The 16,763-nt window shown below is 44.3% G+C and overlaps 1 protein-coding gene across 3 annotated transcripts in view; it reads right to left on the reverse strand.

The window, feature by feature from the left end:
• HDAC9 (histone deacetylase 9) overlaps window positions 1–16,763 on the reverse strand; it is a 902,387-nt gene that overhangs the window by 820,911 nt on the left and 64,713 nt on the right. The gene's annotated exons all lie outside the window — the stretch shown is intronic.

Consider the following 16,763-nt stretch of genomic DNA (forward strand, 5'->3'; position numbering starts at 1 on the left):
ATCAATTAAGACATCCTGCAGGTGACAATGCCGTTGCTCTGTATTTCTGATGGACAAAGGCCGGAGTCAGTACACTCCAGGAGGGGTATCTATGGTGCCGTGTTCGGTGGTCCACTCTGGTGGGGGTGGTGGTAGCTCTTCCTCAGGCGGGATGGAGTGCACAAGATGCACTGGACAAGGTGGAGCTGCGTGGGGCTCCCTCCGAATCCTTGAAGAACAGCCAGACTGCAAATGTCCAGGTTGCCCACATCCATAACATCTCCTCTCTGTGATACCCCCAGGTCGTGGTCGTAGCTGTTGGGGCCCAGGATTGTGAGCTGCGATTGTCATCGGCCTGCGGCTGGGTGGAGAGGCAGATATAATCGGAGGGGGACGGGGCGCGGGAGAAGGCCATGGTTCATTGTCCAGAAGCCTCCTCCATTGCGGTTGGATAGTAAGGGCTTCATCAGCCATGGCTGCAGCTCTATCCACGGTGCATGGCGTGTGCTCCCGGATCCATTCCTGTACCTCTGTGGGGCACTTGGCAAGAAATTGTTCTATAAGGAACGCCTGTATAACATCTTCCACAGTAAAGGCGTTTTCTGATTCCAGCCATTTCCGACATGCCTGGGACATCTTATGTGCATACATCCTAAACGATTTCCCCGAAGTGCATGGGAGGTCTCGGAACTTGGCCCTATATGAGTCTGGGGTGATAGCATGGTAACCCAGGATAGTCTGCTTTACAATGTTACAATCCTGGTTCTGCTGTGAGTCAATGGTTCGGTAAGCCTCCGCCAGGCTACCGTTCAGGAGTCCCACTAACAAACGCATCCAGCCAGAGTGGGGCACCTCCATCACAGCACACTGCTGCTCAAAGTCCTTGAAGAACCCCTCCACATCGCCGGAAGCCTCATCAAATGGCTTAAACTCTGTCCGGGTGATCCGTACAAGCTCCTGGATCGTTGGGTTTACATTCCACATTGCGTTACTCTTCCTCTTTGTCTCCGTTGTGCCCGGCGGGCTGCCTCCTCCTTGTACTCCTGAGAGATGCCTGGGCCCAGAACCGCCATCTCTTCTTCATACCACACCACCCACTGGCTTTTTGTGGTGGGGGTCCTCATCTCCAATGCTCATCCTTCAGACATATGGGAGTAGGTGGTCTGGCTAGCACCCACCAGTAGATCAATTAAGGCCTCTTTAGTCAGTCTCTGGTAGTTCAGGCCCAGGTCTCTGGCTCTCTCCTGTAAACTGGATACAGTCCAATTTCTGTACTCACTCTGTGGGTGGTTCTCCATTAGGTTACGCTCTGTTGATCCCGCTGCTGCCACCAGTTGTCACGGGGGTCCTACTTCGGTACCACACAATCAACAGAGCCTGCGAAGAGTGAACAATCCCAAGACCTTTATTTAGGCAAAAGTACGAAAGATCCATATACGATCCACCACACTGAGGATACAATAGTCCAGAACATGAATGCAGTTCAGTAGCAGGATAAAAGTCCAACAATCCAGCACAGAGGATAACTGTCCATCTTCCCTTCTTTCTCTCTCTGACGTGCTGTCTTCACATCATGGCTTCCACACAGGATCTGATTCCCCCCCAGCTCCTGTCCTCTCCTTATGTCCAGAAGTAGTCAGACAGGTTGGGGTGGTTTTCAGGCCTCCCACACCTGACAAAGGTGCCTGGTGGATTAAGGCACTACAGGGGTTCATTGTTTCAACAAGCTAGTTCAATATGTCATTAGCATATTAGCAAACAGGTTTATTCACTGACGCTGTGGAGAGATAACAGTACAGGAATGTGGGGGCTGAAATCAGATGGCAAATAACAGCAATCAGTAAAATATAAATATACACAAAATGATACCCACATAACATATCACACCATCACACAAATTAAACATATTCTGTTTTTTCAGCATTCCCAAAAGTGTGATCTATAGTGTTGAGCATTCCGATACCGCAAGTATCGGGTATCGGCCGATATTTGCTGTATCGGAATTCCGATACCGAGATCCGATACTTTTGTGGTATCAGGCATCGGTATCGGGATCGATATTAATGTGTAAAATAAAGAGTAAAAATAAAAAATATTGATATACTCACCCTCTGACGCACCCTGGTTGTAACCGCCAGCCTCCGTTCATAAGAATGAGCGCTTGAAAGTCCTTAGATGACGTCGCGGCCTGTGATTGGTCGCGGAGCGGTCACGTGTTCGCTCCGCGACCAATCACAGGCCGGGACGTCATCTAAGAACTTTCAAGCGCTCATTCTTATGAACGGAGGCTGGCGGTTACAACCAGGGCGCGTCAGAGGGTGAGTATATCAATATTTTTTATTTTTATTCTTTATTTTACACATTAATATGGATCCCAGGGCCTGAACGGGAGTTTCCTCTCCTTCAGACCCTGGGAACCATCAGGATACCTTCCGATACTTGGTGTCCCATTGACTTGTATTGGTATCGGGTATCGGTATCGGCGATATCCGATACTTTTCGGGTATCGGCCGATACTATCCGATACCGATACTTTCAAGTATCGGACGGTATCGCTCAACACTAGTGATCTATTAAAATATGAAAACAATGAACTTGAACATTAAAAAATGTTGCAGAGAGAAATCAAATCAAACAGCCAGATGTTCTGCTTTTAGCTCACCATATCTCCCTAAAAAATGCAATAAGGTGTGATCAAAACATGTGTAGACACTAAAAATGTCAGCTCGTCACAGAAAAAAACAAGCCCTTAGGCCCCTTTCACTAGTCCATATGAAATCAGTACTGGAAAAAACAGTACCGGTGCTATTAGTGGATCAGTGCGCCACTGCTGTGCCATCGGTGTTTTTGCGGTATTGGCAAAAGAAAGACATTACAAAGCTTCTATAATTTGTGGTGATAAACACGTGCAGCACATGAATGCTTTCCGCGTTCTGTATGTGTTTTACACAGACCCGTAGACTTATATTGGCCCATATCATTGCTGCCAGTAACACGGACTTGTGAGCAGTCCCATAGGTTGTAATGAGTATGTGTGGTACCAGTGGAAAAAGAGGCCACACATACTGCAAACACGGACATGTGAAGGGGGCCTTACACAGCTCTGTTGATGGAAATATATAAAAGTTACGAGTCTCCAAAAATAAAGATATAAATCAAATTTTTTATTTCCAATTTCTTTTTAGAACTTTATTAATAATAAAAAAAAAAACTACAAAGGTTTGGTATCGCCGCATTCATTCTGATCTAGAAAATCATGATGGCAGGTCACTTTTACAGCACAATGAGCTCCGGAAGCGGAACCCAGGAAACAATGGCAGAATTGCATTTTTTTCACTTTTAATTTTTTTCAGTACGTTGTATGGTGAAACAATTCAGATTGTTCCAAACTACAAATCATCCCTCCAAAAAGCAAACTCTCACAGGACTGTGTCACTGAAAGAATGCAAACATTATCTGGTGATTCATTAAGGTGCTGCTGCCAGAAACTTGCAATATTTTTGCGCAAATTGTCAGTTGCGCTAAAATCTTGCAACTTTTGGCAGTTACATGTCAGTTCCAGCCAGCTACAGCAATATGGATAGTAAGGGGCACGGTCAAGTCTACCCATCAAATTCATCATAAGTTATGACACTATTGTGGAGTAACTTACACCAGGGATGTACAGCAGTCCCCAACTAGCGTACATTTCAGACGGTGGCACACACAGGGTAACATGCGCCTTATTCAGCAAGTGATGTACGCCCTAGTAGGTCTTGTGGAGTCCATGCCTCTACATAGCGATGCTGTTTGGCTGCATGATTCATATGTACATAACTTTAAATGGAATCAGTCAGGTCTGATAACACAATTAACCTGTAGATATGGGGTGTTGTGAATTAGACTTTTTTGGCTCCCTCTTGTGGTCACTAGTGATATGACTCTGGGATTGTCTTTCCTCAGTTTGGCACCCACCTGGGTCGTTAGTCCAGGGGTGTTGCTATATAAACTTCCTGGTTTCTCAGTCCAGTGCCTGGCATCGTTGTAATCAGTTCCTTTCTGTTTGCTCCTGTCTGCTGGTCTTGGATCTTGCAAAATTAAGCTAAGTCCTGCTTCCTTGTTTTTTGGTTATTTGCTTTGCTCTTACTTTTTTGTCCAGCTTGTACTAAATGTGATTCCTGATTTTGCTGGAAGCTCTAGGGGGCTGGTGTTCTCCCCCCGGGCCGTTAGATGGTTCGGGGGTTCTTGAATATCCAGCGTGGAAATTTTGATAGGGTTTTTGCTGACCATATAAGTCATCTTACTATATTCTGCTATTAGTCAGTGGGCCTCTCTTTGCTAAATATCTAGTTCATTCTTACGTTTGTCTTTTCTCCTTACCTCACCGTTATTATTTGTTGGGGGCTTGTATCCAACTTTTGGGGTCTTTTCTCTGGAGGCAAGAAAGGTCTATCTTTTCCCTTCTAGGGTTAGTTAGTTCTCCGGCTGGCGCGAGACGTCTAGAACCAACGTAGGCACGTTCCCTGGCTGCTGCTATTTGTGGTGCTAGGATTAGATATATGGTCAGCCCAGTTACCACTGTCCTATGAGCTGGTTTTTTGTGTTTGCAGACTTGGTATGTACTTTTGAGACCCTCTGCCATTGGGGTCATAACAATGGGGTTAATTGCATTTTGATGGTGCTCGCTTTGTACTGTTGCACTGCCGAGGTGGCGGTCAGTGCTGGGGTGTGCTTACTGCTGCCACTCTCCATGCTGTGAACAGTGACTGTAGCAGCACCGGCACGCCTGCATGACTGAAAGCCGGCGGCTCCAGGGAAAAATAGAGTTCATTTTCTCCCGGGTGCCACACTTGCACTACTGCAGCTGACCAGCCTTCCTAATGCCATTAACCTCCAGATTAACCCTATTTCTGCAGGTTAATAGTGCTATTGGACCTGACAGATTCCCTTTGTTATGGCTGATCAGTGTATTGTTTTTCCTTTAGGAGCTAAAATGATCACACAGGCACAATGTCACACTTAGAATATTTGATGGACAGACCTGCCATAAATTTTTGTCATATGCTTTAGACTTTCAGAGAATCCTCAGTAAATTCATCTCAGCTTGATAAATCTTGTAGAAGGGAATTATTATTAAAGTAAATCAGTGCTGACTAGTGGGGGGTCCACTGCCTTAGAAGTGCTCAGAAGAGCTCCGAAGTGCACAACTACTGCATGACTTATTTGCACAGAGCATTGTTAGATCTGTGAGAGTGAATGAACAGATCCTTAGAATTAAGATTATGCAGGTTCACAGATCTATGCATGCAATTGACACAAGAGCTACGCACCTCACTGCTGTGTTTTGACTAGTGATGAGTGAGTATACTCGTTTCTCGGGTGGTCTCCAAGTATTTGTTAGTGCTCGGAGGTTTAGTTTTCGTTGCCTCAGCTGCATGATTTACGACTCCTAGACAGGCTGAATACATGTGAGGAATACCTGTTTGTTAGGGAATTCCCACCTGTACTCAGGCTGTCCAGCAGCCATAAATCATGCAGCTGAGGTGATGAAAATGAAATCTCCGAGCACTAACAAATACTCGGAGATCACCCGAACATGCTCGGGAAAACCCGAGCTATGAGTATACTCGCTCATCACTAGTTTTGACCGATCGATGTGGGAACTAGTACATGATCCCTTTTGGTTTAAAAAAATCAGCAGTAAAAGAAAATATATGAAGCTACTTTCTCACTTTTGTTATTTGCAAACAAGGCAAGATCCTCACCACCAGGCCCAGACTGGCCCACGGGAGAACAGGAGAATCCTCCGGTGGGCCCTTGTGCAAGAGCGGGACATCACCCTCTTATGTGTGCAGCACTTGGCACAATACACTTGATTGACTATTTACAGACAAAGGCGGCATCTTATTTTTTCAACAATCTATTTTATTGCTTTAGAAATCTGTGAATGAGAATAAAGTCATATTTGCATGTAGCAGAAAAGTGGTGCCCCGGGGTTGATGTTACCGGTGGGCCCTGGGCATCCCAGATCAACACTGCTCACCACCTTATAGAAATGATGATGGGAACAACAATGGCTACCAACACAGACTTTGCAGTGAGTATACAAGTACCCATCAATGAGATGAGAAGTCCACTAGGTCTTTCTGACACAAGGTTACACATAGATCATTTCAGTATTTTGTCATTTCATTGTGGGCAGTAAATGATACTGACTCTAGACCTATTGAATTATAACATTTCTACTATAACCGCCGTTAAGCTTGTCCAATGGACAGTGTCCATGGTGTTCAATTTGCTCATTTAGGTGTAAGTAAACACAATGCACAGTCTACCGACAGCGCAATTCTTTTATACTTATCCTAACAATAATCCACTTTCTGTACTTTCCATGCATAAATGTTTTCAGTAAATCCATTTGAGAGGAAATAGTTATAATGTTCTTAACCAAATCACCAGCACAAAAACACAATTTTGATTGAACATCCCCTATTAGAGGAAAGTCAACTGAGGCAACAATAAGTATGACACATGCTGTTATTGGAATAATGAAGCACATAATGCTTCCTGTAAGAAACAGCCTCTCTGAAATTACCTTTGTGCATTTTTTTTAATCAGCAAATGGCAAAGCTAAGTAAATAAATGCTAATGGAAAATGACTTTTATATTCTTACTGGAAAATCATGACTTCTATATGTAAGAGGAGTATTCTTCCAATCTCAGGAAGTAATTGCAAGAACACATCATCATGGGACCATTCAGTGTCTGACCTTAGGACCATCACTGATCTTGAGAGTAAAGGGTCTTCAGCGCTGTGTCCTCTTTTTAGTTTTCCCTCCAAGCTAGGACATTCCCAGCCACCCACAGTATCGCAGCTTGATTTAAAGCGGTGGTCCACTACACTGTATAATGCCCCCATCAATTTACACCTTTTAACTAATTATTTTTGCAAATCCCTTCTGCTGCCATATGTGCCTATCAGCGGCGCTATCGCTGCTCGCTCAGACTGCATCACGTGACCCCAGCTGTAGCCACCCATAATATCCGATGATGTCACGTCAACTTCCGGATTGCCTGGATTTACCCAGGCGTTATTCAGTTGAATGCACCCCACCGGTTTGACTTGGCTGTGGTCAGCATTTCATTGCACGTCACAGCCCAGTATCCAGCGTGTTCTTTCCCTCTCTCTGCTTTCATTGGGTGAATCCAGGAAATCCTGAAGTTGACGTGACATGAGCGGATGTCATCGGCGACTGCAGGCTGAGCGACCAGTGATAACGCCTCTCATAGGCACATATGGCAGCAGGAAGTATTTACAAAAATACTTAGTTAAAACGTGCAAATCAATGGGGGCATCATACAATGTAGTGGACCACCTCTTTACGTAAACTGGGCCATTTGTGGCTCCTTTAAGTAGGGCGTCAAGGAGTTACCCATGTACAGAGAAAGACTATGACACATCACTGAAGCGGTGCAACTGTACTATCATTCTCAGGTTTGGGGTGATCTAAAGGTTGGCCTCCAACTAATCATCACATTCTGGTATATTTTAACAATTTGCCATCTCTTACTTGACGAGACTTACTATAATAGGAATGCCCCTTGAAAGACAAGTGAGTGATTAGCACTGTAATTGTGCAGCGCTGGGGTCCTGGGTTCAAATCTCACCAAGGACAACATTGGCAAGGAATTTGTATGTTCTCCTTGTGTTTGCATGGGTTTCCTCCGGGTTTTCCGGTTTCCTCCCACATTCCAAAGACATACTGATAGGGAATGTAGACTGTGAGCCACAATGGGGACAGCGTTGATGATGTCTGTAAAGTGCTGCAGAATATCATGGTGCTACTGTATATAAGCAAAGCATAATAAATAAAATAATACATAATGGTGCATATATTTAGTATATAAATTCATGGTCTGGGTAAAATATTCTTCTAACAATCTTTCAATATAAAAGGATTGTCTAGTTTAGGTAAACAATTTTCCAATGCACTACAAGGGAATTCTAAGTTAGTAGAGGGGCTCCTCTATTACCGATCCTCATTTCTTGGCCAGTGGAAACTGGCTAGAAAAAAACCTCTAGCTCTAGAGCAGTGTTTCCCAAACTCCAGTCCTCAAGGCCCCAATAGATCATGTTTTCAGGATTTCCTTTCTATTGCACAGGTGATAGAATTTATCCATGCACCAGAAACTGCAACAGGTTCTCTCACTTGTGCTAGGGAAATCCTGAAACATAATCTGTTGGGGGACGTGAGGACTGGAGTTTGGGAAACACTGGACTAATGAATCTGTGCTGTTCTGCATTACACAGATGGCCCATGGACTTGACACCTTGTAATGTATCATTTTACCAGTGATGGCGCTGTAGATACATGGACAACTTACTGCCAAATGCCAGACTACACTTGGCTGCTGGGAACACTTTGTGATCTGCTTTTTGTTAAGGGACTCTTCTAACTGGCAAAGTATTTTACAAGTGGTAAGATGTGCATTGGTTTATATTTTAGGTAAATGGTAAAAGTGAAACACTTTAAGGGTGTTCCATTGCTCTAAAATGATCTTTTATACAAATGTAAAGAGATTTTTGAAGTTTAAACGACGGACCTAGGCTTTTGGACATGTACAGACTTCTCACGTGCTGCACCAATTCTTTGGAATGCACTACCAGGTTAATTTGATTAATCCCCAATACCTACAGTTTTAAGCGTGCCCTAAAACGCATTTCTTCAGACTGGCCTACCGCCTCAACACATTTATTTAAGTATCCCTGTGCTGTCCATTCAAAATTTTCACCATAACCAGGTTCCTCGTATCATGTTATCACACGCTTTATGCATTTAATAGCCCTCTGTGTCTGTACTATTACACATTCTGGCTGATAACCGGTTCATGCAGCTTTTCATGAACACCTGATTTCTTACATTATGGCTGGTCTGTACAATACATAGAATTGTTACCATCCACCTTTCGTGTTTCCCCTTTTCCTCATAGACTGTAAGCTTGCGAGCAGGGCCCTCATTCCTCTTGGTATCTGTTGTTTATGTGATTATTGTTATGCTGTAATGTATTTTATTGTCTGTACAAGTCCCCTCTGTAATGTTAAGTGCTGCGGAATATGTATATAAATACAAACACCAGGGATTTCAAGGAATAAAATCCAAATTTTATTGAAAATTTTCCAACAAAAATTTATATCAATCCGATCAGCTCCTCCTGTCCTATACCATGTTGCCTGAAAATCAGATGCCATTTTTTCAACATGACAGGTTCCTATTGACTTGATTTTTCCATCTGGTTTTCAGAGTTGTCATGTGCTGCTTTATACGATGACTTCCTTGAAGCATCCATGTACATTAATAAAGTAGTGTTTAATGTGTTAATTCTGTCTCGCTTAATTAGATTACTCATTTATGATGGAATGTTATTACTTTACATACCCACAAGTAATGCTCTTTTGCGTTATGGCAGCGGTGCCCCGATGTGCCCACTATAACTGTTCCATCCCTCTTGGTGATGCTGTAGTAATCGTCTTGTTTTTCCTTGTCTTTGGATTCCTTATACATGAAAAACGTGTACATTTCTACTCCTCGTCCATAAAAAGCATTTTGTGTTTAGAGCATGTGACGCGATCTTGATGTAAACATTTCCTTAATGGCCTCGCTGTTTTATTGAGCAAACAAATAACAATGCCCCAATCCATTTTCCCCTAGAGGAACTTGCTATTAGTTTTTTTTTTTCTTGCAGTGGGAATTAATAAGTCGTTTAGAAAACCCGTCTCTCTGGGGTAAAGTGCAGTTGTTTTCTACATGGAAGTGTTGTGTTGGAAGTCCTCGTTGCCACACAAGGGCCTAGGCTTTGCATCATTCATTATAGAGAAACCTATTCAGATACATTACTGAAGGGAAGGAATGATGAGAGGTAACTGCACTGTTCAGCCTCCATCAGAAAGGCTTGGGAGGAAAAACACTTGTTGGGAAATGTCAGCAAATGTAACCAAATTATTAGCAAATCTCTAGAGGTGAATTAAATTCTTTAACACAATGAGGCAACGTATCCTGCTGTAATGAAGCTGAGCACAGGAAGGGACAGAACATCAATTGCAAATGTGAAAGTCTCCAGAGATGTTCTCTAAAGACTAATTGCCTTTGTTACACATGGACACAACTGCCACGGAAAAGCAAATTCAAGGGAGCCCATTTACTCTTGGTGCATGGCGACATCTGCAAGGAGTTTGTAGGTCCTCCCCGTGTTTGCGTGGGTTTCCTCACAGTACTCCGATTTCCTCACACACTCCAAAGTCACACCGATATATATAATTATTACTGAGCTTTGACTTGTCTGAGATTATCTCTACACTGTGATGTCACACTGTGCACTATTCCTGTGCACGAAGGCTAGTTTCACACTAGCGTTCAGCAGGACTGCGGATGGCAGCCTTCTTCCTCCGTGAAGCCCCGCCCACTGCCACGCCTCTTCCTTCAGCTCCGCCTACATCTTCATGCGTTCTGCGTACCCTATCTGTAACATTGGGTACGCAGGCCATGCGGATGTATACGGATGCCTTCGCATGCATCATTTTAAAGCTGTGCTGACTGCAACAAAATGCAACATATTGCGTTTGACGCAGGTCAACGCAGCGTCAAGACGACGCATGCGGAGGCATCATCCGCATACATCCGCATGGCCTGCGTACCCAATGTTAAAGATAGGGTACGCATGCAGATGTAGGCAGAGCTGAAGGAAGAGGTGCGCAGTCGGCGGGGCTTCACGGAGGAAGAAGGCTTTCATCCTCAGCCCTGCTGAACGCTAGTGTGAAACTAGCCTAAGGAAAGTAAATAAAATCACAGACTGATAAAAATCTTTGGGATCTTGAGTTGTAACTCCTTGTGCATCCAATTTTTTCACACAAATAGTATATCGGATATATACTCTACCCTTATAAGCACAGTACTGTGACACGTGCAGGGTAAGAATGCACCACATTGAGCCAAACATGCTATAAATAGCACACTGTAGATAGGCTCCAAATTTGACAACATTCTGGGCCCCCTGGGTTTCCAGCTATTTCACTGCTCTGAGTTCACTTCTGCAACTTCATTTTAGTAATGGGTAGTGATGGGCGAACCCCCCGATGATTGGGATCGGTGGGTTCACCCGAGTTTTTTTGTAAAGTTCGAGCTCGGGGCTGGAGATGAAGCGAACTTGCGTCCGAACCCCGAGCTTGGACTTTACAGATATGGGATGGGGCAGAGGGGCTGTAAAACAAAGCATAAAATTAATAGTAAACATTATAATTATACTTACCTGTCCAGCGATGCGTCCTCCCATCCTGCGGTCTCCCAGATGCATCTGCTTCTGGGGCCGCTCATTAACATCCAGTAGTATTCACTGCACTCTGCAGTCTTCGGCTTTTTACAGCAGTGTTCGTGCAGTGACGTCACCGCACGAACACTGCCGGAAAAAGCCAAAGACTGCCGAGTGCAGTGAATACCACCAGAAGTTAATGAGCGGCCCCGGAAGCAGATGCGGCCGGGAGACAGCGGGACTGGAGGACGCAACGCTGGACAGGTAAGTATAATTATAATGTTTATTATTAATTTTATGCTTTTAAAGGCCCTGGACCCGAACTGAACCCGAACTGTAACACGGGTTTCCCATGGAAACCCATGTTCAGAACCTTGTGACCGAACACTATGTGTTTGGTACTGGTCCAGAACTTTACAGCACCTAGACCCCATTAATCAAACACGTTGATACTATTTTTTGCAGTTAGGCTTCAAAGAAATGTTATAATTTTAAAACTGTAATTCTGATGATTCAGGGGCATAACTAGTGAGAAACAAGTGGGGCATTTGCTCCAGAAATACTCAGCAAGTTGGCGCTGTTGGGCTGCCTCTGTCATGAGGCCAGATTAGCACCCCTCCTCATACAGCTGTCTGAGTTGTCTCCCATGTCCCGACTTCATCTATATATTTGTCCTAAGACCACAGATACAGCTGAGTATAACAGTGGAGCAGAAAGCCATCAGGTCCATCCTAAACTGCCAGAACTTTTGGGTCACGTAAATGTCAATTGAGAAGTGGGAAGATGAGCAGGACACAGGCAAGTGTGTGTGTGTCAAAGATACACAGCCAGATGACAACAGAGAGATCACATAGATCCCATCACTTCCACCAGTTGTCAATGGAATGCAACACCACTGCCTCCAATCATCAGCACAATTTTGCAATTGTCTGATGCGTGGTGGACGAGACCGCGGCTGCTTCCACTACTAGGCCAGTTTTTGGAAACTAACAGTGAGCATATTGTATATGTACCTCTGATTCCAATGCATGGAATATGTATATACCCCAGTATGGTCACTGCCAGGTCAGCAATAACAAAAGAACCACTATCTGTTGCCACCAATGATTGGTCACCCCTTATGTAGCATCGGCATTCATCCCCTCCCTGGCAGGGATGCCAACACACCGCCGTGGCCTCCATTCAGCATTTCTTCCTCCTCCTGCTGATCAGGGGTCTGCACACAGCTTGCAGAGCCCCCAGTCACTGTGTTTTGGGTCTCTTAAAGGGACAGCATGCACCGTTGTAAAGTGTCCTGACCCAACAGCTGAGAGACTTTTATTATTTAAGGCACTTCCACCTCTTGGGAGGTGCCTGAGCAATGTGTATACTAGTCTGCACTGTTGCTAGTTTTCAGGTCCCCTTTCTGTTAGTACCTCCCAGCACTTGCTAGTTCCCTCTACTACCTGCCAGTACCTTTTACTACCCACTCATTGGTGCCTGTCCTTGCTTGCTTGTGCCTTTCAACACCTGCCTACCAGTATACCAGCCGTACCTACCTGTGCCTGCTGTGCCAGTCTGTATTCCAGCCATACCTGCCAGCACTGACTGTGCCTGTCTACACCTACATTGTCTTCCAGTATTTTTGCTGTGCCTACCTATACCAGCCCCCTTTGGGGGTCCGCTGCCATGGGTCCAAGGTCTGTCCTGAAGTAGCACTTGGCATCCATCTGGAGCCAAGCCTAACCCCACCATCAGGTTTTCTTGCGAAGAGTCAAATGTTTGCCTAGTCACTCCCCTCCAGGCTCTCCTCGGTCCATGGCACAGTGGATCGACCACTATTTCTGTTACTTGTTTCAGGTGGCTTATGGCTTCAGGGGTGTGGTAATGTTTATACCTAAGAGGAATGGAGCTATTACATTTTATATTTAATCCAGAAACATAAGCAGTGTTTCTAAAACTATACAAGATGATACAGAATGGGAACAAAACAATACAATGCGATATATAGAATTACATCAAATAAAAGAAACAAACAAAAGAAACTTACTAAACCTGGTCACACAAATGGCTCAGAGCTTAGCAGAGGGAAGTACTCCTTATTTGGCAAATGGACACTCACACAAAGAACAATATCTTACCAGAATGACCAAAATCCAAACCCACTTTCTGCTTTTTATCTCTAAGTTACGCCCAAACACCTCATGTGGGGGAGGATTGTGGGATGAGCTGGGTTTGATAGAATTTATAGCATCATCTATCAGATGTTATTAAGTTGGAGGAGTTCTAATGGTCCTTCAGTGATTTCAGTTAGTGTCATGTTCATCCCTTCGCTACAATGCCAAAAATCTATATTCCATAAATATAATATTGATACAAACCCCAATATTCATATCTGCACAATGGAGACACAACATCTGGAATACTCCCTTTGAACCCAGAATGTTCCATCCTTGTGTGTAAACAAATGTCAGTCTTGAGGTCCCTTTCCCAGCACAAATCTCCACTGTACAAAGACTAAATATTATGGGGGACAGTGTGAGGGGGCTCAGTATAGAAAGGTGGCAGCACATGGAGGCAATGACTATAAGGATAGTTTAGCAGTTATAGCTAATAAGGAGAACAGTGTAGCAGTTATTGTTCATAAGGGGTATGCTGTGGAGGCAATATTTTATAGGAGGGGACAGTATGTTGGTCATTTACTATAAAAGGGACAGTATGGGGGACATATTCTGTCCAGAGAGCAGCAGGAGGGGTAATTATTCAGAGGCATAGTATAGGTTAGATTTTTTTATTCAGGAACATTATAGTGACACTTTTATTTTTAAGGGTTTTGTATCGAGATGCACTACAGAAAACTAGAAAGTATGAAAGTCTACAAAGATGAGTTGTGGATATTGTGGTAGATCAGCTCACCCGGCTGTACTTAGAAATAAACACAGGAACACTGCTTCTTTAAATCTTTCACTGTTTTTTTTTTTTTAAAGGTACTGCATAAACCAGTGCAATATTTGCAAAACAAACACAGCCTTTCTGGCCTAATGGGAAAACAAATCATAACGTATAGCACAGTCCGTGTTGCTGCGAGAACAGCAAAAAATGTTCAGCTTTCCTTATGAAAACACAGCACTGGAGCTTGCACCTCCAGGCACACCTAACACCCAATGAGCCAGAAGGCTGTGCATTTATCCTCTGACTCCACCCGCTCTACAGCTGTTAAGTCAATGTAGCCCTAAACATGGCCGATTAACCCCTTTCAGCACTTTTTAGCCACATATGGTGATGTATTCATGTACTGATCGGTAGTTCTAATGATGTATTAATAAACTGATGGTGGTATGGTGATGTATTCATGTACTGATTGTGGTTCTGATGCTGTATTTATGTACTGATAATAGTTTTATATAACATGTATGAAACTGCAACTCCCAATATTCTGCTCATCTTTTGCCTTAAGTAACGCTACACAATAGTATAATAAAATAATGGTGCATGATTAAAGACAGTAATCATGAAGCATATTACTACTTTCAATATGAAGCACTAGAGTTCAAGTCCTCTTCCTCTCTGAAGAGGCAATTTTTAAATTAAGTTTCCTAGATGAGCATTTCATGGCCTATAAGTCTCCTTACACTGGCATGTCAGCCATGTCACTCACCCAAAGGGGAAACCTTTCTCCTCAGATCCCAGTCAGAGACATCTCATACAGCCAAATCAAATCTCTTGCTTTGCACTTAAAAAAGGCAACACCCAAAATGGCCATCTCTGTCTTTTAGCTAGATCAATTGTACAGTAGTATCATTCAAAAATGCAAGTTGATGCTACCCCAGTAAATTGATACATTATGCACTTTGAGTAGTACACCAAGTGGCTTATAAAGTCATCTGGAGAAGACCCTGATCATCCATGATCGAAGCCATTAGGTTGAGTAAGATTGAGATCCTTAGGTGCAAAGTGCCCCAAGAGCGGTGACCCTGGGATGCCCAAACGCACAGGGCGTAGGAAACCAACTTGAGTTTTAGGTTCATTTTCACTGCACTTCACACGTTCATTCTTTTTGAGAACACACTTTTCTGAGCATTTTGGAAAGGATGGGGAATTTTTAAATACTGGTGGGATGGCTCTTACTCTTTTTTTTTTTATTTTTTTTTATCAAAAACTGTTTACCAAGTACCCTATGGTATTTATATGCACTATTGCTTGTTACTTATTTACTTACAGCAGGGTAAATGTTCATTTTTATTGTTTCTGTCTTATGTTTTGTCTGTGTAATGGCCAGTGAGGACATGCTCCTATTTTACATGTGCAGCGCCCCAGAGTCCTGGTTGTTGCAGTACTGGAGCTTTGCCGCTATGGGGGGCTATGGTACGTCTGATGGCACTGAAAGAGTTCATCTGACCAGGTATCACAGACACCAATACATTTCACAGTCTGGCTTCCAGGGGGAGCTAAGGGCACTATGCATTAGGCCACTCCTCACAGTCTGGTAAAACTGGGGGTTAGATAGGAAGTTAGATCAGAAAGCTGACTGGGTTGGAACCAGGCAACACCTTGTGGCAGAGGGTGTTGCAGGGGAAGATTCAGAGGGGTCCCTGTCAGGGGTGGGATCCTGACAGAGGCCTAGCAACCAGAGAGAACGTTACGGGACCGCACCTGCACTTGATCGCGGCGGTACCCTAAGAAAGGACAAGAAGCGAGATTTATTGTGCTGAGTGAGAAACGAGATCAACGCAACAAGGAGAATACCAGTAGGAGTCGTGCTGTAAGATCGAGGCAACATTCTACTGAGGCGCGTAGCCGGTGGCCGGAACACCGAGGAAGTATCAGGCTCCAAGCAATACTTCAAACCTACGGCAGGACAGTCAGCTATAGGCGGGCTGTCTCACTCAATTCACCTATGAAGACATGGGGGGCATACTAGGAGAAGGGCGACACTAGGGTCCAGGAAGAGCTCCGAGCCTACCCGTCATACGGGTGCGTCCTAGCCATATCATCTGGGGGACGAAGAAGAACATCAAATACAGTTGTGAGGGAACACGAGAAACAGACACAACAGTTGTGGGGACTATCCCGTAAGCACAGCAGGGGAGGACCGCAACACACAAGCGCTAGAAGGTAGGCACAGATTTCCACCTGCAAAGGGAACTCTGGAGGTGCCATCGGACCGGCCGGACTTGTGCAGCCTGGTTAACCGTATTCCGGACTGAGGACCCTGCAGTCTTCAGTAAAGAGGTAAAGAGACTGCAACCTGGTGTCCTCGTTATTTACTGCACCGCACTAGCACCACCATCCACACCTATTATTTGGGCGCCCCTCAGCAGGGTCACGGACCGGGTCTAGCCACCGTGACAACCCCAGAACAGAGAATCAGAGGCCCGGTACTGGGTACCCCTCGGCCCAGCGACAGTGGGGGCGCTGCACATGCATACTAACTTATACTTCACTAGATGGCAGCCCGATTCTAAAGAATCGGGAGTCTAGAATCCATATATACTTTATTTATTCAAATGTAAGAATAATAC

The sequence above is a fragment of the Ranitomeya variabilis genome, chromosome 6, assembly GCF_051348905.1.
Source record: "Ranitomeya variabilis isolate aRanVar5 chromosome 6, aRanVar5.hap1, whole genome shotgun sequence".
Lineage (NCBI taxonomy): Eukaryota > Metazoa > Chordata > Amphibia > Anura > Dendrobatidae > Ranitomeya > Ranitomeya variabilis.